Source organism: Hylobates moloch, unplaced genomic scaffold (genome assembly GCF_009828535.3).
Source record: "Hylobates moloch isolate HMO894 unplaced genomic scaffold, HMol_V3 SCAFFOLD_11, whole genome shotgun sequence".
Lineage (NCBI taxonomy): Eukaryota > Metazoa > Chordata > Mammalia > Primates > Hylobatidae > Hylobates > Hylobates moloch.
Window position 1 is genome coordinate 92,301,589 of NW_026652286.1, and position 26,100 is coordinate 92,327,688.

The window sequence follows — 26,100 nt, forward strand, 5'->3', positions numbered from 1 at the left end:
CCTAGGAGAGGCTGATCCTATCATCAGCTTCTTTCTCAGGCAGTGAAGGGGCTCCTCCTTTTCATCAAGGGCTAAACAGCAATTTAAAAAAAAAAAAAAAAAAGAGGCTCACCCAGCATCAAGCAGACATCAGAAAGAACGTCCAGTCCAGACCAGCAGGAGGCTCAGGAATGCGATTCTTCCAACTGTCTGGGGTGGCTGAAATATTGACCTGCTCAGAGGCAGGGGAATATCTGCAATGACCCTTCCTCACCCTGTTGTTAAAGGGCTTCTTGTGGCCCAGGTCCACCTGCTCCCAGGCTTCCATCAGCCCAAGTGCCATTAAGTATCTCGGAATAAAAATCTGACTTTAGAATCAATTGATGGAGAGAGGTTCTCCAAACATTCGCTGGTGAAGGTAATTAAATTCCAATCGGAGAAGATGGAGCTGTGTGACGGGGCGGTGGGGGCAGCGGCTGGCGCCTGGCTGCTGAGCAATGAAATCACGGGCGTGCGCAGCCCAGAGCTGGCAGCGGCACAAAGGAAATTGGAGCAGTCAAATATTTCCCTCCTCGTTGAGTTCCATTTACATGTTTATAATAGAGGTTCTTAAGGCCCTAATGAGAAGGCTGCTCATTGCAGGCAAGAGGATGATTAAGGCTCTGCCAGACGAGATCAAGGACACGAACAAAGGCCTGTTAATTACTACAGAGGGACAGGAGGAGCGCCAGGCTCCAGCTCGCTGCTCCCCCAGAGCCTCCCCAGCCTGGTGCCTTCCGGTTCCCTGAGGCTGCCTCACCTTTGCTCCCAACCCAAGTGACCTCCCAGGGGTGGGCTAGATTCCCCAGAGCTAGAGTCAGGGGTTCAGGGACCATTTCCACTTTTCCTCCCTAGGGGGTGATTTCAGGCAGTACCCCTGGCACATGCAGATTTGTCCTCTGAAGGTGCCCTGTTGGGGGAAATGGCTTAGAGGAAGCCACGCTGCTGAACTGCTTGGCCACCGCCTGAACCACGAGGTTCACCTGCCTACCAGGGGGTCGCTCACTTGAGCTTCCAAGCCCTAGAGGGAGGACCACCCTGGGCAGATGACAAAGCCCCTCTTCCCAGTCTTCGGGACATCCAAGAGACACAGTTATACCTGTGGAGACCCAGGCCGGAATTAGTGATGGGTGATGTCATCTGGTACAAAGGCAGAGGGTTCTTGCCAAGTTGATTTTAAGGCCTTTCTAACAACTGGAGTTCATGGTATGGTGGAAAAAGCAAAGGTTTTGTGTCAACAGGCTTAGGGTCAGGCAGACTTGGGGTCAAATCCTAGGTCTTCTGTTTGCTAATGAGGTGCCCTGGACAGGTTATTAACTTTTCTGAGCCTCAGTCTCTTCATCAGTTAAAAGGGGGTAATCTCACCTACTACATTTGGGCTGGTTTTATGATGCAATGAGATAATGTTGACTAGGTCTGGCACAAAGTAGGTGGTCAGTTCACATTGGTGACCTTGTCCCCTATTCTGAGGGGCTGGGTTGGTATGCTTTGGAAGTCCTGCCTATCTATGACCTGCAAGACATGGGGCTGAGTGTGGGCAGTATCTGGTTTCCTTCAGCCTGTCGCTGCTCCGTAGCACCTTCTTGTGACATGGCATCTGGCAATATTGAAGGGAAAGAGGAGATTGTCTGGCCAGGGCTTGGAGGAAATCGGACTCTGTGCACTGCTTGCCCAAGTGCCCCTCACCTGTGTCCTACTCTACCTCTGAGGGCTCAAGAGATGAGGGGAAGATGAGAGGAGGGAGAGGAGAGTCATATGTTTGGGGAGCTCCCTGATTTCTCCATGAGAAAGAAAAATCAGAGAGAAATAAGTTATGTCATGCAAAGTAGAGTGAATCTGGGAGTCGAGAGTTGAATTTGAAGAACTTTGATTTTTAGGAAAAGGGTCATCTTGTAAAGGCCCAAACCAGAACTTTCTCAACTAGAATCCGATTTTAGGCCCAGGGGATATAGGGTCTAAGAGGACAACGATTCTGCGGTTAACACAAAGACCCAAAGATGAGAGACCCCCAACTCCCTGGAGGATATGGTGCCGTCTTGGTCTTCCCGGGGCCAGTGTTGGCAGCTGGGAACATCTCAGTGGCTTCTTGGCTTACTAAGGTGCTTCCCTTGGAGCTGTCCACGGTGCTGGCCTCAGAGCCTATCTGGCCCTGGCTGCCTGGCCACACCTACCTCTCCAGCTGGCTCTCTGCCAGGCCTGTCACCTGCAGAACTTCTGCCCAAGCCCACAGCACTGAACCTTGCTGCAAGCCCCAGGATTTTCAGACACACCTAATGCTAAGATGCATTTTAGCTCGAGCCTTAGGGCTAACAATAACCTAGTCCCTAGAGTCCACCTTAAACAGAACTCTCACCAGAATCCAGACTTGAATCCATATCAATCTGAAGTACAGCTCGAATCATCATCCCTTCCTTAATATGAATCTTAAACCCTATTCTCATTTCTAGTCTCCAGTTGAGTACTGGTCTGAAGTTCACCTCTTACCCTAACCTCAGAATGAACCTGAGCCCTAAAGACTTGATCTTGGGCAAAGGATTGGCCCATCCCCTCTTCTCTCCTTCCTTATGAATGTGGCAGAGCCTCTGTGGTGAGCACTGCGGGTAGAGAGATGTGTCCTGTGCTGCCCCTGCTCTCCAGGAACTTGGCTGTGTGCCCCTACCGCCCTTACCATCAGACAAATTCATGTCAGTGTCAGCATTGACAATATTCTCCCAGGAGGGAAAGTCTTTAGAGAAGATGTCATCATCATTTACAAGGCAAAACATAGAGATGGGCCATGGAGAGCTCTGAATTCTTCCCACTGTGCACCACCTGCCAAGAGGCTCTGGCTCCTGCCTCCTGCGCCTTTGGTCCACGCTGCATGCTGGTGTGGGTGGGGAGTGAAGAGTGGAGGAAACTTTCATAGGGGCAAGGCCCACCTGTCTCTGTGGAATATGGTCCACATAGTTGTAGGTAGATGCTGAGGAGGCCCTGGTAGCATAGGAAGTACCAGACCCTGGTTGACCTTCACAACACTCACTGAGTGGGGCTGAGGAAGCTGAAGAGCCTTTGTATCCATTACAAAGATAACAGGTAGAAGAGCTGGGAATGAAATACAAGTCCTCTGGCTGCTGAGTCCTAGAGGCTCGGGACAGTGAGGGGAGAGGCTTTCTAAAGGAGGTGAGGTGCAGGCGGTGGGGATGCAGGCAGTGTGGGGTGCAGCATCAGGAGGGATGAGTGGGGGTTGAGGTGAGAGGTGAGGAAGAGAGGTTGACCAAGGCTGGGAGATGCAGATGGGATGGGGATGGCCCCATGGGCTGGTCTGGACTTTCCTTGTGCCCAAGGCCAGGCGCTGGGGAAACTCAGGGAGAGAAGAGAACTTGCAAAGCCGAGTCACATTCTTCTCTCCCATGGCGGGTTCCTCCTGAGGGGCCTGCTCTTGTGAGATGACATGAAGAAGGGGAATGGGGAGAATGGCGGCCAGGAGAAGACATATGACATTCCCCAGGGTCAATGGTGCGGCCCATGTGTCTGTCTACTGGCCCTCCACTCCTCCTGCTCCACTTTCTTCCTTCCCCACAGCCACCATCCTAGTCCAGGCCATGCCTGGCCACTGGCTGCAGCCTCCATTGCCTCCCTTCTCCATCCTTTGGGTCCTCTGCCCACAGCCAGAGGGACCTGCCTGAGGCCCTCATGAGGACCCTCCTCCCCAGGAAGATCGGCTGCTCCCTCTTTCCCGCCAAATTCCACTCACCTCTCCTCCTTGGCTTTCTGTCACTTGTAGCTGTGGCAAACTCGTCCGAGCTGGGACACTGATGAGGAAGGCAGTGCTGTGGATGATGATGAGGGCAGCAGGCATGATGCCAGGATGCCCCCTGACTCCTGCCTCCTCTCCAGCCGACCCCGCAGGATTTCCCAACACCTCCCTCAGCTCCTCCAGATCCTGCCAACTGCTAGGCTCAGGCCCTCCCACAGCTTCCCGGGCCTGGAAAGGGCGCTAGAATGGGAGTCAGAGGAACCGAGCCCAGTTCCTTACTGACTGCCCTGAAGCCTGGGATAGGGCACCTCTCCTGTCTACTGTCTCCCCTGTAAAATGGGGAGAATCCCTCCTGCTCCACTCTTCTCCCAACGAGAGGGAGACTATGACAGCACTTGGTAAGTAACTGCACTGCATAACGAGGCCTGCTGGAGTTACTGGCCCCCATTCCTGCCTACATTTTGGCCTCATTATTTACATTTAGTTTTATTTCCCTCCTCCTGGAGTCTCCGTTCCCTGCCGCGGGGTGTGCAGCTCGCACCCTCTGTGGCCTCCAGCATTCTCTGGCTGAGCCTGCTGCCTGCCACTGATCAGGCCTGTGCAGGGAAGGTGGTGCCTTTCTTCCCTGCCAGTCTTAGCACAGTCCTGGGCTCCCAGGGGAGCTCCGTCTAGTTGACTCCATATTGACTGAACCCAGCCTTAGATCAACGGTTCTCAAGGTGAAGCACGTATCAGAATTGCCTGGTGAGCTCATTAAACCCCAAATTGCTGGTTCCCTCCCCAGTTTCTGATTCTGGAAGTCTGGGTAGAGCCTGAGGATCTGCATTTCTGACAAGTTCTCAGGTGATGCTGATGCTGCTGGTCCAGAAACCACACTTTTAGAACCACTATTGTTCTCAGCAAAAACCTGGATGGCCCTGCCAGGAAGTCTTCTGTCTAAGTGGGCTGAGATGAGATGGCCTCATGGGGAGGATGTGTGTGTGGAGGGGCCTGGGGCTGTGGCACCCCCAGACACCAGGAAGCAAGCGCCTCTTGCCTAGAGGCAGAAGCAGCCTTGAATGTCCTCAGTCAGAGCCGCGACATCTGAGTTTAATCTGTGTGGAGCAATTCAAGGGAGGGAGCCAAGGCGGGGGGAGTGGGAGCTGGGAAGGCGGCTGCATATTTCATACTGTTTCCAGCTTTGAAGGTCCACGGAAAGCGTGTGGCAGTCAGTGACAGCTTCATGGTAAAGAGGGATGGGGAGATGCACCCTGCTTGGGGTGAGGCGCTCATCAGAGGGGTGGAAGGATGGTCAGGGAGGGGCAAGGGAGGTGGTGGTAGGTACAGATGGGAAGTGGTGGTGGGGGTGGATAGAATCTGTAGTGTGGGCCCCTCCTCTAGACTCATCCCCGTCTCCCCAGCATATGTGGGTGGTGATGAGATTCCTGGAGGGTTTTCAGATGCAGTCTTTAAGGGCCTGTATCCATCCCCAAGGTCACATCTGGAATATCCTCTCCCTCCAAAGAGGTATCTCAACATCAGCAGAAGCTCTAGCAAGGCAAAGCCCCACTGTTCCCGAAACTGTCCCCAACTGGACCCTGGTGGTATCTGGAGCCTCTGAACTGCATGAGAATACGGCTCATTACCATTCAGCCTCAGATCTGCACCCTGTTTGCCCTTCCTGTTCCATCCCCCCATCCCCAACCTCCCACCAGCAGGGGCCAGGACCATTTCTAAAGAGCTTATAATGGAGGGCTTGGGAGGAATCTCTGAACATTCTAAAAAGGCCTCCTCCTTTCTCTTAGTTTTGGGCCCCACCTGTGGTACAGCCCTGATGTAGGAATTTAGCATTCCAGATCTATGGCAATGGAGGAGTTGGGGAGACACTGCTCAGAGGCAGGGTTGGCTGGGCGACACTTTCTGGGACCAGAAAGGGGGTGTGCACAGGCTGAGTGCCCCCTGTTTACAGCCTCTAAAGGGCTCTCAGCACCCAAGTTGGTTGTATTGACAAACATGCCCCTTCTGGGCTCAGCAGGGATCCAGGCCAGCCTCGGAGGAGTCACAGAACCATTTAGAGTCGGTGACCATAGTTTCCTTACAGACAGTGGGGTATGTGCAGAGGGATACCTGGCAGGAGTCACACAGACTTTGCTGCTCCAGAGCTGCCCAGCCCTGCCCCATGATCAGGGCTGCATTTGCTCTTCAGAGGCCTTTGCAAACACAGGGTGGGCGGGACCCTGGAAGGTGAGAAGGGAGGATGGCAATGCAGCCCGGCTTCCCTCAGACAGACCCAGGCCCAGCCCTGGCTTTGCCTCCTAGTTTCTAAGGATGCAACCTTGGGCAAGTCATGTGGCTTTTCAGAGCCTCAGTTTGCTCATCCTTAAAATGGGAACAATTGTATCAATTTTGCGGGACTGATATGAGATGACATATGGACAGCACTGAGCACAGTGCCTGGCACTGGTCCGCTCTCAATAACAGCATGTGCAGACCTGGGGCGGGAGGCATCCAAAGCTGCTTAGGGCCTCCCCTGCCCCAGGGCCTCCTCTCTCCATCCCAGACCTGGTGGAACCAAGGACCGGCCTTGAGCCCCCTCCCTCAGAGCGGCTGTAGTGAGCATTCAATCCTGATTAGCTCCACCGGGCTCCCTCGTAACCTTTTCATTAGGAAATTATGTTTAATAGAAATTGTTCTGACACCTCTCAGCAGCGTTTCCCTGCAATTCATTACCACTGGGGAGGGGGCAGGTGGCAGAGCGGCTCTGGGGCCCAGCTCCTTGGGGGAGGGGCCGCCCCTCTCCCCGCCACTTTCCTGGTTCAGCCTTTGCTATATGGGTGGAGGGGATGCAGGACAGAGGTGTTCCTGCTTGGCTTCCCCACAGAGAGGCAGGCCAGCTGTTGAAGCACATCTGGATGGGGCCAGTCACTCTCAGCACCCTCCCCTGGGTCCGATTTGGGATTACCCAGCTGTTGCCAGTGATGCTCATGTGTTAATGGCACTCTCTATTCTTGTTTAGCCCTCACTGTCCCCAGAAGGAAGAGAGGCACACAGCGCTCCCCAGCTGCTGGAATCCAGGAAGAATTGAGGTGCTCAAGACCCACCACCTCTTTGCCTGCAAACTGTAAGCTCGTTGTCCTGCTCCCTTGCTCCCAGAAGTGGCACTGGATGGATCCCATCCAGGTCAGCCCAGGCTGTCATTTCCTCCCCTTCTGTACCTAATCCCAGCGAGATGAAGAGTTTACACGTGTTTCTCACTTGAATCAGGGAAGTCTAGTTTGCATTCTCCTGACTGGATGGGCCTGGGGAAGGCAGAGACTGCATTGAATCTTCCATCTCATTGGTCTGGGGATTTGGTTCTGAAGACCAATGCCTTTCAGAATCTTCCTGTCTCTCCCCAAATTCTGGACAGTTCTGTTTCCAGCACTCATCCATGATGGGGGGGTACAGGAAATGAGTGTCGAGGGAAAGGCATCCCACCTTCTCTCTGTTCCACCTTCCAGATCTGACAACTTACTGGAAAGTTCTTCTCTGTGTCCCTGTCCCCCATCTGGTTCTGAGGCCGCTGCTTTCCCCAGCCTTGGTGCCTTGGGTTTTTCTGCTCTGTGAAATGAACCAGGTCCTTTATCCTGTTCTCCCCTGAAGAAAAGAGGGTGTGGGGGGCTTGGCACAGGAAATGGCCCTTGCCTTTCACAGGCTTTGGGGTCTGAGGGCAGCTCTGATGCCCCAGCATGCTTTTCCGACCCAACAACTGGGGAGACCCTCTTGCCATTTTACCACCCAGTATCTGAAATTAGCAGCCGCCTAATCTCTCTCTGCCATATCACTCAATGGTTTAATTGTGCAGAAAAAAATGTATTAAAATGCAAAACACTCAGTTGTACTTCTTTATGTTAAATCCCTTCTTTGCTCTATCTCCCTTTTAATTTTACAAGGTTTTTTCTCTCTCCCCCTTTCATAAAAGGGAGAACTGGGCATGCAGGGAATCATTTCAACTCCCCTATAAATCTCCAAAATGAATACTTAAATTCGAGGAAAAAATACATTCTTACACCTTTAATTTCCCTGCTATGAAGTGTAATGAAAAAGCCTGATTATTTTTAATTCTTCCCTTTAATAATTCAGCGGCGGAGTGATTTAAGACTAGGATTCATAATTACCTTTCCGCTTTCTTGGCAAATGGAGTTTTAATAGAAATGAGAGCTCTGGCGACTGAAATGGATTTCAACAGGTCGCTGGGGGGTCAGGTTCAACACCAATTGGTGGAAGAGTGTTCCTAAGGCCCCTCAGGTGTGGGGTCTGGACTGGTTACCTGGGCCCATGCGGACGGAGGAAGTATATCACCTTGTGCTCACTGGGAACCATCTGTTGTAATAGTAACAGAAGGTCACAGTGTGGGTGCCTAATGACCCATTTATCCTGGAGGGAAGAAACTAGTGAAAAATGGCCATCAGGACAGTCTTCTTGATTAGTAATAATAACTAATAACTATGATGTTAATGATAGCAGCTACCATTAACTGAGCAAATACTATGTGTCAGGCACAGTGTTAAGTGCTTCAGAGACATTCTAGGCAGGCGTGGTAGTGTGCACCTGTAGTCCCACCTACTCAGGAGACTGAGGTGGGAGGATTACTTGGGCCTGGCTCACTTGAGGCTGCAGTGAGCTATGATCATCACCACCACCATCATCCAGCCTGGGTGAGAGAGTGAGACTCAGTCTCTAAAAAGAAAAAAAAAGACATTATTTTTTCTCATTTTCACAATAATCTATTCTACATGGAGGGAAACTGAGGCTCAGAGACTGATATGGTTTGGCTCTGTGTCCCCACCCAAATCTTACCTTGTGGCTCCCATAATTCCCACGTGTTGTGGGAAGGACTCGGTGGAAGATGATTGAATCATGGGGGCGGGTCCTTCTCATGCTGTTCTCATGATAGTGAACGGTTCTCACAAGATCTGACAGTTTTAAAAACGGGAGTTGCCCTGCACAAGCTCTTTTTGCCCACTGCCATCCACTTAAGATGTGACTTGCTCCTCCTTGCCTTCCACCATGATTGTGAGGCTTCCCCAGCCACGTACAACTGTAAGTCCAATAAACCTCTTTGTTTTGTAAATTACCCAGTCTCCGGTATGTCTTTATCAGCCTTGTGAAACAGACTAATACAGAGAGGACCTAGCAAGTTAAAATTAAGGAAGATGGCAGAACTGGGGTTTGACCTACATTCTCTCTTATTCTAAAGCCACCACTCCTCTCCACTGACTAACTTCCCAAGCAGTACCCAGAACTCATTACCCAAACATGGTACCTGCCTCCCAGGAGTAAGCAGAGATAACCAGACACAGTGGTGGAGTGGAATTTTAAAGAGATCTGTGGAAAGGGCAGCAGGTGGGGTCAGAGTCGGAGCCCTGAGCCTTCCTACCAGCTCCATGGCCCATGAGCTTGGAGACACTGGGAAAGCCACCTTTCTGAGCCTCAGTTTCCTCATCTATAGAATGGGGATAATAAAAACCAATTTGTCTAGTTCAAGGGATGGTAATGAGATTCAAAGGAGAAAATACATGTGGAAAAGCTTTGTAAATCCTAATTTGCTCTACAAGAGTCAAGTTTAATTAGCATTATTTGATAACAGAATACTACTTAAAACACCTATGTCTGTCCAACCCTCCACAGCCATTTTTCCTGCTGTCTGCATGCCCAGCCTTCCCATCAAAATCCAGCTCATGCTGGGTGCAGTGGCTCATGCCTGTAATCCCAGCGCTTTGGGAGGCCAAGGAGTGAGGATTGCTTGTACCCAGGAGTTCGAGACCAGCCTGGGCAACAAAGCGAGACGCTGTCTCTACCAAAAAAAAAAAAAAAATTAAAAAATCAGCTGAGTGTGGTGGTGTGTGCCTGTGGTCCCAGGTACTTGGGAGGCTGAGGCAGGAGGATCCTTTGGGCCCAGGAGGTTGAGGCTGCAGTGAGCTGTGATTGTGCAATGGCACTCCAGTCTGGGTGACAGAGAGAGACCCCATCTCAAAACAAAAAACAAACAAAAAATATCCAACCCAGACCTTACCTCCTCTGCCAGAAAGCCTGGATTGACCTCTCTCAGGCCCCATTGTTCCATGACCCTCCACTCCCTCTTTTCCTACATTTCCCATTCAGTTGTTTAGAGTCCTTAAGTTCCCTGAGAGAGCACAGAGGTATGTGTGCACATCCTCACATCCTCTAGATTGTCACGTCCCAGGCCAGAGCTTTTTAAATTCCCTTTGTTTTGTCAGCTCAGAACTCAGCCTCTGCATTCAGCGTATCACATCAATATGGTTGATTCACTGCCTGAATAGAGACATAGAGGGTGAAAACCCACAGACAATCCCAAACCATGAAATATGAGTACTGGAGTGCTGAGGCACGAAGTGAGACACCGGTGCAGACGCGCGCACACACACACACACACACACACACACACACGTACACACACACACCCCTACCATCATGCCTGCGCCTGGCTCACCTGAGCTTGCCTCTATTGTGGTTATCCAGTGGCGAAAATTGGACCCAACGCTTATTTTCCAGTTTATCAAGTGCTTTCCCATGCATTAAAGAACATGATTCTCTCAATAGCCTCCTGCAGAGAGAGGCAGGGCCGGCAGGGCGGGTTGGATCATTGTTTCTTTCAGAGCAGGAGAGATTAGGTGGCTTGCTCAAGGTTCCTAGGCGGAACAGGGAGAGCCCGGGCCTTCAGACGCCGGAGCCATGGCTCTCTCCAAGACAGCCTCAGGGCCGCTGCTGCGGATGGGGAGTTCTGGTGCGTGTGCTGGGAAGGAGCCCGGCTGAGGGCACAGGGGGCTGCCCAGGGGGCTCAGGACTGCCAAGTCATGAGCTGGGAAATAAAGCCCTTCTTGAGTCCAGCAGGAATTTGAATTCGGACCCAGGCTTCCCGCAGGCAACCCTTTGGGCTTCCCTGTACCGGGTCTTACTGAAGACCGGGGAGTTGAGCCTCCCAGCTCTGGAGTCCCCGCCCCACCCCACCCCGCGCTCTGTGCTTTGACTTATGGAAGTTCAGGCCCTCAGGGCCTCAGGAAAAGAGGGTGCTGGAGTAAGAGGAATGGGCTGTGAGGACCCTGCCCAGACCCGGTGGGTTCCCCGCCTCCCCTTCTCCTATTAGTGCTCCCTGGAATGAGAAGGCACCAGAGGGGCCCTCAGAGACACTTGAGGCCTGATTGGGAATAAGTGTCTGATAATGACTCCCATCAAATGTCAAGCGGCCGTGCTGTGCTCCTGGGGCTGATTGCTCCTTCTCAAGGGGGGTGCGTTGCGGCGGGGACGTCTGGTCCTGGATGCTTCGCCACTGCGGAGATGCCACCCCAGGGCTTTGTCTCCGAGGTGAGCTCTTCCTGGGCTGGGGACAGCCTCCTCTCGCTTTGCAGCTGTCCCTGTGCGCAGCAAGGGGTCTTCACCTCTCCTGATACTGCCAAGGGGTGGGGCCTGCGGGTGGGTGGGAAGGGTGGGACTGAAGCTAGAGCTGACGTCACTGCCCTGTGTGGGTCGGGGCCTTGAAGCTGGACAGAGGAGGTGGAGGCTCAATCAGTCTCTTCACAGAAAGGGTCCTCCTGCTTCTTCAAGGCTCTGGGTGGCCACAGGCCTCAGCTCCTCAAAGGCTATGGCTTGGGGGTCTTTCTTTTACTACTATTATTAGCTAGTACTTGGAGAAACTCAGTGACTTAACGATGTTTATGATTTCTTATGAGTCTAGGGGTGAGCTGGTTGGTTCTTCTGTTCTTGGTTGGGATCACTTGTGTATCTGAGTTTGGCTGTGGGTTGAGGAGATGCTTGTGTTGACCTAGGATGGGTTCCTATGTTTGGGGGTCAGCTGGCCATCAGCACGTTTAGAGAGGTTTAAAGTTTGGGTGTCATCCCCTCCAAATCTCATGTTGCAGTGTGATCCCCCGTGTTGGAAGTGGAGCCTCATGGGAGGTGTTTGTGTCATGGGGGTGGATCCCTCATGAATGGCTTGGTGCCCTCCCCATGGTAACAAGTTTACATGAGATCTGACTGTTAAAAAGAGACTGGGGCTTCCCTCTCTCCTCTCTTGCTCCTGTTCTCACCATGTGACATGTCTGCTCCCCATTCACTTTCTGCCATGAGTAAAAGCTTTCTGAGGCCTCACCAGAAGCTGAGCAGATGCTGGTGCCATGCTTGTACAGCCTGCAGAACCAAGAGCCAATTAAACCTCTTTTTAAAATAAATTACTCTTCCTCAGGTATTCCTGTATAGCAATGCAAAGTGGACTAATATAGGAGGCCTCTGCTGAGACAACTGGGCCTTTCTCCACTGGGTCTGTCATCCTCCAGGTGGCTGGCCCAGGGTAGTTCATGGGGTACTGCAGGGCTCTAAGAGAGAACGGAAGGCTGCAGAGTCTCTTGAGGTTGAGCCTTGGAATTGGCGCACAGTCCCTTCTGGTGAGTTCTATTGGTCAGAATGAGTCACAAGGCAGCTCAGATTCAATAGGGGGAATAGGCTCCACTTCTTATTGGGAGGAGCTGCAAAGCTACGCTGCAAAGGGACATGGATGTATGGAGGGGAGAATTAGAGGATATTTTTACAATCAATCTACTATGTCCAGCCTCTGAAGCCTCTGTCTCTGCTCCTTCAAGGTCTGAGTGGGAGGACTTGGCTTGGATGGCCAGGGAAGGATTGGCAGGGTTTGGCCACATGACCTAGGATTCTTCCAGTTCTGATATTTTGGGATGAGCTCATGGTCTTCTGTCAGCAGGTCCATCACCTCATTTTCCAGCTGTGTGACCTTGGGCTACTCACCACTTCTTTTTCTGTCTCAGTTTCCTCATCAGGGAAATGAAGTAGTTGGATTAAACCTGATGATTAGATTAGATGGTGAATTGCTGAGGACCTACTCTGTGCTAAGGATAGGTGTTATGGCAGGGAATGGGCTGGAAGATCTCTAAGGGCCTTCCAGGGAGGCACAAGAGGACTGCAGAGCCCATGATGGGGTGGGCAGGATGGAGCAGCTGGTTCTAATGTAAGGTCACGTCCTTCTCCACCACTTTGTGCACGTCAATTCCCCAGCCTGGGCTCATTTCCCTTTTGGCACAAATGGGCTGTGAAAGCATTTGGCAAGATAATGAGACAGCCAGCTTGAGCAACAAGGCAAGACTCCACCTCTACAAAAAATTTTAAAATTAGCCGAGTGTGGTGGCACATGCCTGTAGTCCCAGCTGCTTGGGAGGCTGAAATGGGAGGATCTCTTGAGCCTGGGAGGTCGAGGCTTCAGTGAGCCATGATTACACCATTGCATTTGCTGACTGTAAAGTTGTAAAGTGTGGTGCACAAGTTCATTGCTAGAGTCACTAGACCCCTCCAATTTTAATTGTGGAGGGCTGTTCTCTAGTCTTGGGGGCTCATGGGTTTTATTCACTTCTGCTAATATCTGATGTTGGTTTCACACCGTTAAATAAGTGCTCCCCAGGCTGAAGCAGCATTGAGGAATTTGCTGAACTAGGCTTGAGGTGAAGAAGGTTGTGGAAACAAGGTCATTGTTTATCCTCAGGCAGAGGAGGCTCAGGGGACTAGGTCTCACTCTCAGGGCGTTCAAGTAGATCCAGATTCTACTAACATCCCTGCCTGCCACATCCCCGGCATTTGCTTAGATGATACTGAATTGACTTAATGCTCACCATGACTTTTTGGGGAAGGTGTTTTTTTCCCACTGTACAAACAGGCATGCCGTAGCCTGTGGCTGGAGAAGTAGAGTGATGTCCACACATCCACACAGCTAGTCATCATATTCTTGGAATCTGTCTTGTGCCAACTGGATTTAAAGAGAATCATGGCTAATAGACCTGAGATGGGTGTTGAGCATAGCTCTTTGTTTTCTAGCACCATTACTCTTCCTGCCACATTGCACTGGGGACTGCTGAGCCCCATGCCTACCGGGAAGGGAACAGGCTGGAATGGCCTTAATAGGCTGTGGATAGGACTCAGATGAGATGAACCAAGAACTTCCTGACCATGGTGAGTCATAATAATAAGAATAGTTAACATGGGGCCAGGCGCAGTGGCTCATGCCTATAATCCCAGCACTTTGAAACGCCAAGGCGGGAAGGTTGCTTGAGGCCAGGAGTTCAAGACCAACCTGGCCAACATAGCAAGACCCCCATCTCTATTTCTAAAAAATAAAAAAAAATTAAAAAGAATAGTTAACATAACTGAGGACTTCCTATGTGCCAGGCACTGTGCTAAACCCTTTGCAAACAGTATTCCAGTTAATCCTCAGAAGGACCTGTGAGGTAGGTAGCATTTAGGCAACTTGCCAAGGTCACACAGAGTGAGAAGAGGAGCTGGGCTTTGACTCCAGGTGGTCTGGCTCCATCTGGGGCATAGCACTCGTAGCTAAGGTCATGGGCAGGTGCTTTCTGTCTTGGGCCTGCCTAGGCCCCTCTGCTGATGCAATGCTGTGTGCTGCCTGAGGAAGGGGAAATGCATGGTCTTGTCCATGCCCAGGGAGGTGCTGCTGGGCTTTGTGTGAGTCTGCTCCAAGCAGAGCAGTGTATGGAGAAAATGTGCGTGTGGGGAGAGCATCTGGACCAGGCTTTGTTTTTCAGAGAGTGACGCATCACTGAGCTACCCAAGGCCATTAGCTCCTGAGATGGAGGCTGCTCTCTGCTTGGTTATTTATCATGCCCAAGGGCATGAAATTGATTCCAGAAAGTCTGTCCATTTCCTCTAGCTCTTCCCGTAGAAGGGGTAGAGTGGGGAGTATGTGGGCAGGGCTGGACAGGATGAGGGACATCCCTGGGTTGGTAACATAACCCCCATGGGAATATCTCTCCAAGGGCCCTAGGAGCACCATCTCCATGTCCAAGGATCGAGACCTTGTCCCTGGCTGCAGGTGGAATGGGAGTGTGTGGTGGGTGGAAAGGCTGAGAAGGGACCAGCTGGCCAGAAGAAATAAATGCAAAGCTATCTGTCAGGGGTGATCAGGGAGTTGGGCAGGGGCCAGTGGGCACTCTTGTGGTATTTTAGGGGACATTCTGATGGGGTCTGCAGCACCTAAAGCCCATGGATGTCAGCCCATGGAGGGTGGCTGAGTCTGGAGAGAGTAAGGACGAGGTACAAGCCATTCTCTATGTGTATTGCTCAACCCAGAGTCAGGCACAGGAGGCTGTTTCATGTCAAATAATGATGACAGTGGCAAGGATCACATTAGCAGCAAATACTTAGTGAGCGCCTTAGTAAGCACTCTGGGTTCTAAGCTAGAACTGAGGATGTAACAATGAAAGAGACATGGTCCCAGGTCTCAGAGAGCTCAGAGGGGTGTGTGTGTGTGTGTGTGTGTGTGTGTATGTGGAGTGTGGAGGGATGGTGTAGACTCACATAGAGGTTTATGCCTCTGTTCACACTGCCATGATCCAGGCATGAGGCTGGGTGTGATGGCTCACGCCTGTAATTCTGGCATTTTGAGAGGCTAAGGATGGAGGATTGCTTGAGTTCAAGACCAGCCTGGGCAACATAGTGAGACCGTGTCTCTATACACACAAAAAGCCAGATGTGGTGTCGTGTGCCTCTAGACCCAGGTACTTGGGAGGCTGAGGTGGGAGGAATGCTTGAGCCCAGGAGTTTGAGGCTGCAGTAAGCTATGATCGCACCACAGCACTCCAGCCCGGGTGATAGAGTGAGACCCCATATCTCAAAAAGGGGTGGGGGTAGGGGGAAGAGGAATGAGCAAAATGCCTGGGCATGAGGGAATTCAGGCAAGGGGCCACCCAGGGTGTCTTCAGAATGAGTCATTCTCATCAAGGGTGGGGCACACTTCTGCAGCAGTCAGTGCTGTGGTCTGAATGTGTCCCCTCAAGATTCTTACGTTGAAATCTTGGCCCCCAAAGTGATGGTATTTGGAAGTGATGGTATTTGAAGGGTGATTAGATCATGAGGGTAGAGCCCTTGTGATTGGCATTAGTGCCTTTTGAAAGAGGCCTTAGAGAGCTCTGCCCCTGCTAAAATGTGAGGACACAGCTAGAAGGTGCTGTCTACGGACATGAAAGAGGGCTCTCACCAGAGACTGATCTGCTGTGCCCGAGTCTTGGCCTTCCCAGCGTCCAGGACTGTGAGAAATAAGTTTTTGTTGTTTATAAGCCACCCAGTCTATGATATTTTGTTACAGAAGCCCAAAAGAAATGAGACATCCAGGGTTCATAGCTTTAGGCAATAGAAGCCGATTCAGACCGGCTAAGCAGAAAAGGAATTTATTAGAAGAATATGGGGTGTCTCATGTAATCAATAGTGTTAGGGAGGGCTGGAGACCCAGACTTAAGGCTACGCTTGCAGGCACGATGGCCACGACACACAGAACTAGATGGACGGGGAAACCACAGCTGCTGCTGCCTCACCAGCTTCAGCTGCCACTGTCACTCCCCATTGATTGCACTTCCAGGCCAGGAACTTAATCTTGCTACCATTTCTAACCCCCAAAGCTGGACACATTCTTACCACCCTTGTCAGCATGATAGGTTCTGGGTATGGTCTCCTTCCCCAGACTCCTCCCTTCTAGAGAGGGGTCTCTGGGGAGTGAAGCCAATGGGTGGAGTCAGAGTCACCTGCTGTGCTCCAGCTGCAATGGAGGCTGGGTAACCCAGTTCCTGCTTTCTGCTTTCAGAAGGTGTGACTCATAAGACTGGAAACTCCTGAATGTAGCAAGGATGTTTGCAGCCAAGCCAACTGACTACAAACATGATAAAGTCCATTACAAGGATGGAAAGTCCACAGAACGGAAAATGTGTCTATTTTTTCACCAGTGACCCTCCAGCACTCAGCTATGCCTGGAACAAAGCAGACAGTCAGAATAACATGTAGAATGAATGAATGAATGAATAAATGGCAGAGAGGGTGGTGATGATCATGGGGCTTGGACAAGCAGTCCTTTTACTTACAGATATCCCAGGAAAGATTTGAGGCCTCTGGACAGCTCTTTGAGCTTAATTTGGACCAGTCTTGCCACCCAGTCTGTGATCTGGGCCATTGGTCTGATTCTCTACTCTTTGATGAATGGGCAAAGGCCTGGATCTTGGAATTAGGCAAAAAGAAATTGACCCAGCTCAAGCGGGGAAGGTTGAAGCACACATGGCTAATGATTAAAACATATATTGAGTTCAGCAATCTCTACACACTTCCTCCACTGTTACTACAGTGGACGTTGTTTAATCCAGCGTCCAGTCTGAATTTCCTCCTTCCTAGCAGGCCCTATTTTTGTTCTGGCACCCCTCCTCAGGGTGTGTGTCTCAGGGAAGGAGTTGGTCTCATCCCAGCTCCTGAACCACCTCATTGGTCTAAAGTAATCCTCTCTCCTTGCCATCTTGTCAAGAGTGGGCCAATAAGATGCAAGCAGATATTTTTGGGGGGTGGGATGGAGGAAGACGTCTTTACACTCTTGAAAGAGTTTTTGAAGGTTGCTCTAATCTAGTTTTTTCAGAATGTTGTTGTGGGTGAGTCTAAGGCCCTTAACTGCCCCAGCCATCTCTGATCTAGTCATAGGATAGCGTACACACACACACACACACGCACGCACACACACACACACGTCACAGGGAAACAGGGCCAGGCTTCCAGACAACACCAGCCCTGAATTCTGCCCTACCTGCAGGTTTCCAGAGCTCCATAAGATCGGAGCCACTTTGGGTTTTGGATATTCGGTGTTTTGTCTCTGAGTACCCCCCGACAGCCATCCGGACCACTGCTTGCTCGTGTGTGTGATGGCCCCAATCCCAAGGCAAGACAGGCATCTGGCTGATGCTGAGGGGCTAATAAAGGATGGTCCCTTGCCCGTTCTCAAATGCCCTCCTATGGGCGCATGTGAGTCTGAGATGCATCAAGGAGGGGCTTTCCTTTCAAAGCAGCCCTGTGTCTAAAGGACCCTGTTTAGGATAGAAATGCTCCAAGAATAGGTGACCCATCGCCAGTTAGCATCTCAGAGCATGAAGAAGTTGGTCAGGGAGGTGTGAAGCCAGCTGCCAGCCACCCTAGGGACTTGGATGGAAAGAGACCTTGGGCAGAGGGAAGAGAGGCAGAGCGTCCCTTCTGCCCAAGGTCTCTGTTGAGCAGACTCTGTTGAGCACGTGGCATGTCCTGTGACCCCAGTTAGGAAAGCAGTTGCGGGAGCATTTCTGCCTCCACATCACCACCCCACAGGGGCATGGACTGGTTCCACATTATTTAAAGAGAAAGGAGGGCCTGTTCTTCAGGTCTCCAAAGGGCTCCCTGTTTCCCTGGGAGGGGAGTCGGGCGGAACATAAATAAGACAATTTATTCAGAGAAACCATCTCCCCTATTTACATTTAAATTGAATAATTTAAAACACCTTTACCCATTTCCATAAATTATCCCCCGTCGGACAGGCAGCACAACTGTGCAGAGGGGGTTCCATCCTGGGGAAAGGCCTAATTACATTCCCTGCACAAGGCTGGGTGGGAGAGGGAGCGTGGGGAGGTGGGCAGGGGTGGGCAGGCCTGGGAGGAGGGAGCTCCACGAGGGGCAGATGTTTGCCTTATAATTGGCAGGAAGAAGGGGGTGAGGTAATAAGAAAGTGAGGTGCCTTTAAGAGCTTTAAAATCCAGGGGTAAAGGGCCCCAAATCTTCCTCTTCACAGGAGCAAAGTCACTGGGACCAATCTCCTGCCTCCCAGCCAAGAACATCACTCAAACTTTGATCCTGGGTCATCTCTCCTAGTTTTACAACTTTTGCAGCCTCAACCTCCTGTACCAAGGGGGGAGGAGGAAGGGGAAGAAAGAGCAGAGTTTCCTCCGCGATGCCTTAGTCATGGTGTTTCCCAGGTACCTATTGTTTGCCAGACTCTGAGCTGAGTGCTAGGGACACAGGGGTAACCAGCCCCAGCCCCACCCTCCAGGGCTCCCTGGGGATGGGGGAGGAAAGTGACTTTCATACAAGCTGTGTACTCAGAGCAGAAGCGAGAGAGACAGAGAGACCCATAGGAGGTCAGAGGAGTGAGAAGAGCCGTCCCCTGGGGGTATCTGGGCTTCATGGAGGAGGTGGCTCTTGAGGTGCCCCTTGGGGGATGGGTAGCCTTGGGCAGGTGCTAAGGTAGGTAGAGGGCATCACCAAGCAAGGTACAGAAGTGAGGAGGTTTCGGGGCCAAGATGCCCACAGCAGACTGGCGAGGCTGGGGAGGGGAGCGTGTGGGAGAGGGGCCTGAGGCTGGGCTTTATCTTTCAGGAGGAAATGGAGAGGGTGCAGGAGGCAGAGCTGTTGCCAGGCTTGGTGGCCTTGCCATGGCACTATTTTCTTTAACAGCACAGAGAGAGCTTGCGTGGGTGGAGCCTGGGCATTTGGATTCTCTGATATCAACTTCTTTTAGGCTGCTTAAGAAGGAGAGCTCTCCTATTGCCCAAATGCCTCTGTTTCCCCACCAAGGGCCCAGTGCAGCTGGAGGCTCTTCCCAGGTCCTGCTGATGCAGAGGGGATCTGGCTCCTGGCAACTGCCTGCTAGCTCTTCCAGGCCCTGGTGTCTCTGTGCCTCCAGGATCTCCTGGGCTGTCACTCTTGAGTCGCCCAGACATGAGAACTACAGACTTTCCCCACCCTTGCCCAGGATCTCCTCTTGGCCTTTCCCGGAGATGGGGTTCTCGCCAGCTTCTCTCCTCTCTGGACTCAGATCAGAGCCCCAGATGACTCCACTCCTCGCCGACTGAGGGGGAAATGAATGGCTGGTGAACCGTGTGGTGATTTGGAGAACAGCCAAGAGTGGCTGGAAGGAAGGCTGGTGACAGGCTTTTAAATGCTTATGACAATCCTACAGGGCAGGCATCATTAGCTCTGCCTAAGAGGTGAGGAAACTGAGGCTCCAAGCTGGGGAAAGCAGGACTTGCCCTCCGTTCTGTCTGCCTTTGAAAGTCCCTGCTGCTGCTGGCAGGCTGAGCCGTGTCTCTCGCAAGGATGCCGACAGCAGTGGCTGGTGAGCAGGGCTGCGCTGGGGGCCCTGCGAGCAGATGGGGCATAAACTTCCCTGGGAAAACAGATTAAAGTGGCCGTGGTGGTGCTTAAAAGCTATGTGGTCCCCTTGCACGTTCATGGAATCTTATCAATGTGTTCCTCTGCCAACTTCAAGGGCCCTCCTAGGGGAGGAGGGGTGGATGCAGAAGTGAAAAATGCCTGTGGGACAAGGCACACTGGCCCCGTCTCCTGCCTTTTCAGAGCCAAGGCTCCTAAAATAAGCTCCTCTATGCTAAGAAAGAGGGGTCTCCAGCAGTGGCCTCGGAGCTGCTTTTTAGCCTCTCCCAGCACCTGTTTTCTCTCATCAAGACAGTGGCTTGTCCTCTCCTACAGATTCAGACCCGAATCTAGCATCGACTAGCTGTGTGACCCTGGGAAAGTCACTGTCCCTCTCTGAACTTGAGTCTCACCTCAGAAGGTGGTCATGAGAGTTGGATGAGACTGTATAGTGAGCCACATGGCATGGAGTGGCATACCACGCAGCTGCTCCCTAAATGCCAGCCTCTGCTCTGATAGGCCTGCTGCCTGTTAAGGAGCTCCTCCTCGCCTTTCTCAAAAGCCCCAGGGAACCTTGTCTGGGAGACCTACCAGAGTGTACTCCCTGCAACAACTGTCGCAACGTTTGGTGTCCCCTGGCACTGAGGTGTTCGGTTTGCAGGTGTTTGCGTGTGGCTGGTGGTAGAGCCGGGCCAGGCAGACCTGCTTCATCTCCTGGCTCCAGTAACTTCTTGCAGTGTGACCTTAGGCAATTGACATAAGCCACTTGTGTCTCACTCTATTTGTGTCTCATTCTCCTCTTCTGTTAAAAGAGGCAAAATAATGGCTGCCTTACAATGAAATTGTGAGAATTAAGTGAGAAATAACTTGAGTTAAGTACATAGCATGGTGTGGCGTACACAGCAGTCACTCAGCAACTGCACTGTGTGTGTTGAGGGGGATAGGCTGCTCCCTATCAGGCTGAGTCCTCCCAGGAAAGGACTGACTCTTCTTTGTCCTGGGTCTCCCCAGGCACCAAACAAAGACAGTCCCCATTCTGGAGAGTTCATGCTAATGGGAGGGAAAGCCCATCCCCCTCCTACTGCTCACTTCCTAGGCTCCCAGGCCATTCATCTTATTAACTTGGTAACTGTGCATTAACTATTGGCAGAGGGCTTGCCAGTGTGGCTGTGGAGCTATTTGGGGATGATTATCTTCCCTCTTTTGAGGTTTCCCATTTGAGTTTAGGGGATCAACGATCTATAAATGGAGATCTCCTATTTCATTCGACAAAGAGTGATTGAGTATCTAGAATGTGCAAAGCAAATGCTAAGCTGCATCCTGGGCTGGTATTGGGGCATCAGAGATACCGAAAGATCCTAGCCCCAAGGCGTCCCCAGATGCCGTCTTGCTCATGCCAGCCTAGCCCCAAGCATGGTCAATTAGCCAACTTTTTAGCCCTGGGAGAGGGAGTCCAGCAACGGGCAAAGGGTGGTTTTGTCAGGGAGCACTGCCCAGGATGTCCTGGACGACAGCTCAGCCACAATCAGCTGTTTGATTTTTGAATGAGTTTCTAATTTCTCTTGGCCTCAGTTTTCTCATAAAATCGGGAATTTGATTGGATGACATTCAAGGTCACCTGTCAATCCTAAAGTACTGTATTTCTAGAACTTTAGGTTCTTTGGTGGGTGTAAACTGAATCCCTCTTGCTGCATCTGAAGCCAGTGAGAACTATATACTTGGTAACAGGTGAGCAACATGGGGTAGGGGTGGACAAGCCTAGTTCTCAGCATAGAGAGCTGCATTTTTAATTACTTTATTAATTTTTAAATTTTTTTATTATTTTTTCTTGAGGTGGAGTCTCACTCTGTCACCCAGGCTGGAGTGCAGTGGTGCAATCTCAGCTCACTGCAACCTCTGCCTCCCAAATTCAAGTGATTCTTCTGCCTCAGGCTCTCGAGTAGCTGGGACTACAGGCATGTGCCACCACACTCAGCTAATTTTTGCATTTTTAGTAGAGATAGGGGTTCACCATATTGGCCAGGCTGGTCTTGAACTCCTGACCTTAGGTGATCGGCCCACCTAGGCCTCCCAAAGTGCTGGGATTATAGGCGTGAGCCGCCGCGCCTGGCCTGCATTTTTTTTTTTTTTTAGTCGCTTATAGTGACAGAGCTCTGGTGGGATTGCATTCTAATTAAATATTTAATGGAGAGTGTCTGTCTGTTAAAATCACTGCCACCGCCTTGGGGATGGGTCGCCTTTGTATTCTTATTTGCAGCTTGCCCGCAAATTGCAGGACTAAGCCTAGCTGGAAATCTCCCCCTGAGACCACGTGGGATCTCTGAATCCAGAGAGATTGTCCAAAGGCCAAAGGAGCATTTCAGGGCTCTGATCCCGCCCCTCCTACCCAACTTCTCAGAGCCTATTATGATACCGCAATCAGGAACCAGGAAATGGGCTCAGCCGCATGTTTGGAGCTTCTCTTTATTCTGCCTGCTCTCTGAGAGCTGGGGGGAAAAATAGAGTGTGTGCTTTTTTTCTGCGTTAATAAAACCCGAAATGAGTCTTCATTAAGGGCTCCATTAAGAAGCCACTGTTATTCTTGGCACTCATTAGCATTGCTGCTCACCACTAAATTGCCACACTGGCGTTTTCCCCGGGCTTCGCAGAGCCTCCTCCCGATGCTGGAAAGCTGCTCTTAAGATAGATCTCGACTTGCTGAGTTTCAGAGATGGGGGGACTAGTTCTTGATGAGTTTATCTCATCCATTCCCCTGTCTCCATACACGTGCTTTTCGTTCTAGCTCTGCCAGCTTCTAGAGCCTCTCTCATTAGACTGTTTGAAGACTTAGTGGACCCTGGGTGGAAGTTCTTCCCCTTGTGGAACTGCCATGTTTTGCTGCAATGTCACCCCATGTGGATCCTTCATTCTGACAATAAAGAATATCTTTCTTTCTAAGAGCACTTTGCTTTCTTCCTCCTACTGAATTCAGATCCTTGGTCAATTTTTGTAAGTGATGAAGCCCTGCCTCCTTCCCGTATCCCTGTGGTAAGACCCCACCCTAGACAATGTACTTCCCTAGGGTAAGTTTGTCTTTTAGGTTCATGGCTCCCTGTATTTGTACCCTTTTTAGAGAAAAAACCAACTTCACCCTTGCTTTCAAGGCAAGGCCTTTGACAATGGCCAAGCCTTTATCCAGGACCTGTGGCTGCCTGACCTCGTCTCCCCAAGCAATCAACTAATACATATTAAATTCATACGATGTGGCAAGCATGGGGTCAGGTTTTCCATCTCATTTAGCCAGAATCATAATCCCAACAAGTGAGATTTTGGTTGCTAACATGTTATAAATGAAAAAAAAAAAAAAAAAAAAAAAAAAAAACCAGGCAATTTTAAAGGAGTTTAGGCCCTTAATCACACAGATAGTAAAAAGTAAATGCAGAGTCAAACCCAGATCTCCTGACTTCAAGTAGAATGCCTGCCCACCTCCCCAGACCGTCCTTGTCTTCTCTGTCCTTCAGATAATGACTAGTAAATATCAGAAAGGACTCTGAGATGCACTGTTAATGGCGAGCTGCTGATGTGACAATAAAAAGTTAGACTAAGGGTTTTGCTCACATGTTAGAACTTTTACATCCAAGTGGCATTGTTCCCATTGGTGTAATTCACTTAGAAAGCTTGATACCCATTCCAGTCATGTCGCACTGTTAAATCACTTTGGGAACTCCCCTTTGGAAGTCTGTGGCATGTGGTCTTGAATATTGGCAAATGTTTATTCTTTGAGGGTAAACCGTATCTTTGGAAAAACCCCCAAAGGCATTTGGATTCAAGTCTGGAGAATAGGTAAGTTACCAAAACATGGGACTTTGCTTTGGGTCAAAACCTTTTAAAACATTTCTTAGTGACATGTAGATACTTATTGCAAACAGGTCCTAGCTTCTGTGTTGTAAGAAAGATTTCTCAAGTGTTTCAGAATCTTGCCATATGAAATAGAGCTTGACCGACCATTTGATAGGTATGGGGTGGGGTAAAGGTGGGCACTGATACTTGAAACCAAATGACCCATATTCTCCCCTCATGCTTTCACCACTGTTTTGGGTGTGGGAGAGATGTTGGCTCCCTGATCCTGGGTCAGCTGGGGCATCAAAGGTCATTGATCACCATTTTCCTGCCAACAACGCTAAATGGAGATGCTGTCTCTTCTGTCCATCACAAGAGTGTGGCTCAGCCTTTTACAAAACCATTCCCTGTTCCTGCATTCCCTGAGCTCTTCAGCCATCATGGTTACTTTTTTTTTGAGATGGAGTTTCACTCTTATTGCCCAGGCTGGAGTGCAATGGCACGATCTTGGCTCACTGTAAACTCCGCCTCCTGGGTTCAAGCAATTCTCCTGTCTCAGCCTCCCAATTAGCTGGGATTACAGGCATGCACCACCATGCCTGGCTAATTTTGTATTTTTAGTAGAGTTGGGGTTTCTCCATGTTGGTCAGGCTGGTCTCGAACTCCTGACCTCAGGTGATCCACCTGCCTTGGCCTCCCAAAGTGCTGGGATTACAGGTGTGAGCCACCATGCCCAGCCTCACCACACCCGGCCTCGTGGTCACTGTTAATTATCTCTTCCAATGAACTCAGTCTTTTACCTTCTTCAATATTTTCATTAGTCCCAGAGAGGAAAGAGGAAGAGGGCTGGACAATTGCTTTTGGCTTCTGGGTCCTTGCTCCTCTTTCTTTAAACTTGGTGACTCTGTGTAACAACCTATTGCTTTTTGGCATACTTCACTTGGACACACTTTTTTGAGATGCTCAAGTGTCCCCTTTGAGCTCTCTGACTTTAGCCATGTTTGACCTTGATTTTCAGGCCTCAGGAGTCCTCACTGGGGCTGAATGCAGTAGGAACAGGAAGTGTGTGATGGGCTGATGTTGAGGAATTGCTGCTATGGACTGAGAGGTATCGGTCTCTCCTCCTCTGCTTTCAGGGGAAACCCATCTGGTGAAGTTACGGTCATATTAAGCATGGACTACTTAACAGGGACCCCTGGAATTAGGTGCCCTTTTATCTGTTATTTCAGGCGAACTCAATGGGAACTTGGGCAGTGACCATCCCTGTGAGCTTCAGTTTTGTCATCTGTAGAGTGGGATAATGATACCTATCTTTGGAGGTTGTGAAGACCAAGTGAGATGATTCATACAAAAAGCTTGGCTCGTGACTGGTGCATACCAGGTGTTCAAAATGAATGCCACTATGTATGATGACACCAATGTATTAGTGACTCCAGCTGGCTGTGAGCCGGAGCTAACTCATCTGGGAGGGAGGGGAGGGGAGAGGTGAGGGGTGGGTGGGAGCTGTCCATGGTTTTGCGTCCATTCAGCCAAGAAGCCATTTGGCTGATTGAGTAAACATCAGTGATCACCTGTTTTGTGTCAGCACACTTCTGGGCACTGAATTCTTCAGGCAAAAGGAAAGCACTTATCTAGGTTCTCAGAGGTGACACAGGTTCACACAGAGGTGAGAGTGTGGCGAGCATGGGGCTGTCTCATGTACGTGCATCTCTGTGGGCACGTTGTTCTAACACTGTGTGTGTACTGTGGGTGTACTCTGTGTGTGTGTGTGTGTGTGTGTGTGTGTGTGTGTGTGTGGTGAGAGAGAAAGAGAGGAGGGAAGGTGCGAAGGGGCCTTGTGGGTGGCAGCTGAGATGAAGGCGGGGTATTGCTGTAATAGAGCTCACCTGTGTAAACTGGCCGGCAAGGAGGCCCCAGCTCAGCCACGAGGAAAGGATGGCCTCCCAGAAACCCCTGAAGAGGCCGTAGGGCACACTGACTTCTACCCCATCCCCATCCCAGCCCACCAGAGCAGAGTAAATCTGAGGACAGAGCTGAGCTGTTCCCCTGCTGGGCACTCCAAACTAATTTTCTGGTACATTATACACTTGGCCTTTTGAACAATCAATGGCCTTAAATGCTGTTTGGTTTCTGCAGCCAAATCCAAGAGAAATAAGACATAATCTATCTGGCGGATATGGCCAGGGCAGAGAGTGAGGGAGGGAAAGAGGAGTCTAGAGTCGCTGGGACTGGACCTCCGCCTGGCTCAGGAGGGCGGGGTGGGGCTGGGGGTAGAATTGAGAGGGACCTGCCAGGTTTGGAGAGAATGGGCCTTTAAGGGGTATTGATGGCCAGCTAATCACAGGCCCATTTGTCTCAATGCATCCTGGCCACTCCAGCTGTCACTCCCTCAGGGGCTGAGCTCTGGTGGAGGAGGGCTGGGATACAGCTCAGGGTTCAGGGCTCAGGGCGGGGACCCCAGCCTTGGTGTGGATGTCCTCGAAGCCAGGACAGATGTGTCTCAATCTGAAGTTAGATTTTGGGCAGAATCACCTAGGATCCCTGAGATGGCA

General features: G+C 50.8%; 1 pseudogene; it reads left to right on the top strand.

The window, feature by feature from the left end:
* Positions 1-26,100, top strand: part of LOC116476213 (hippocampus abundant transcript-like protein 1) — a 194,479-nt pseudogene that overhangs the window by 92,409 nt on the left and 75,970 nt on the right.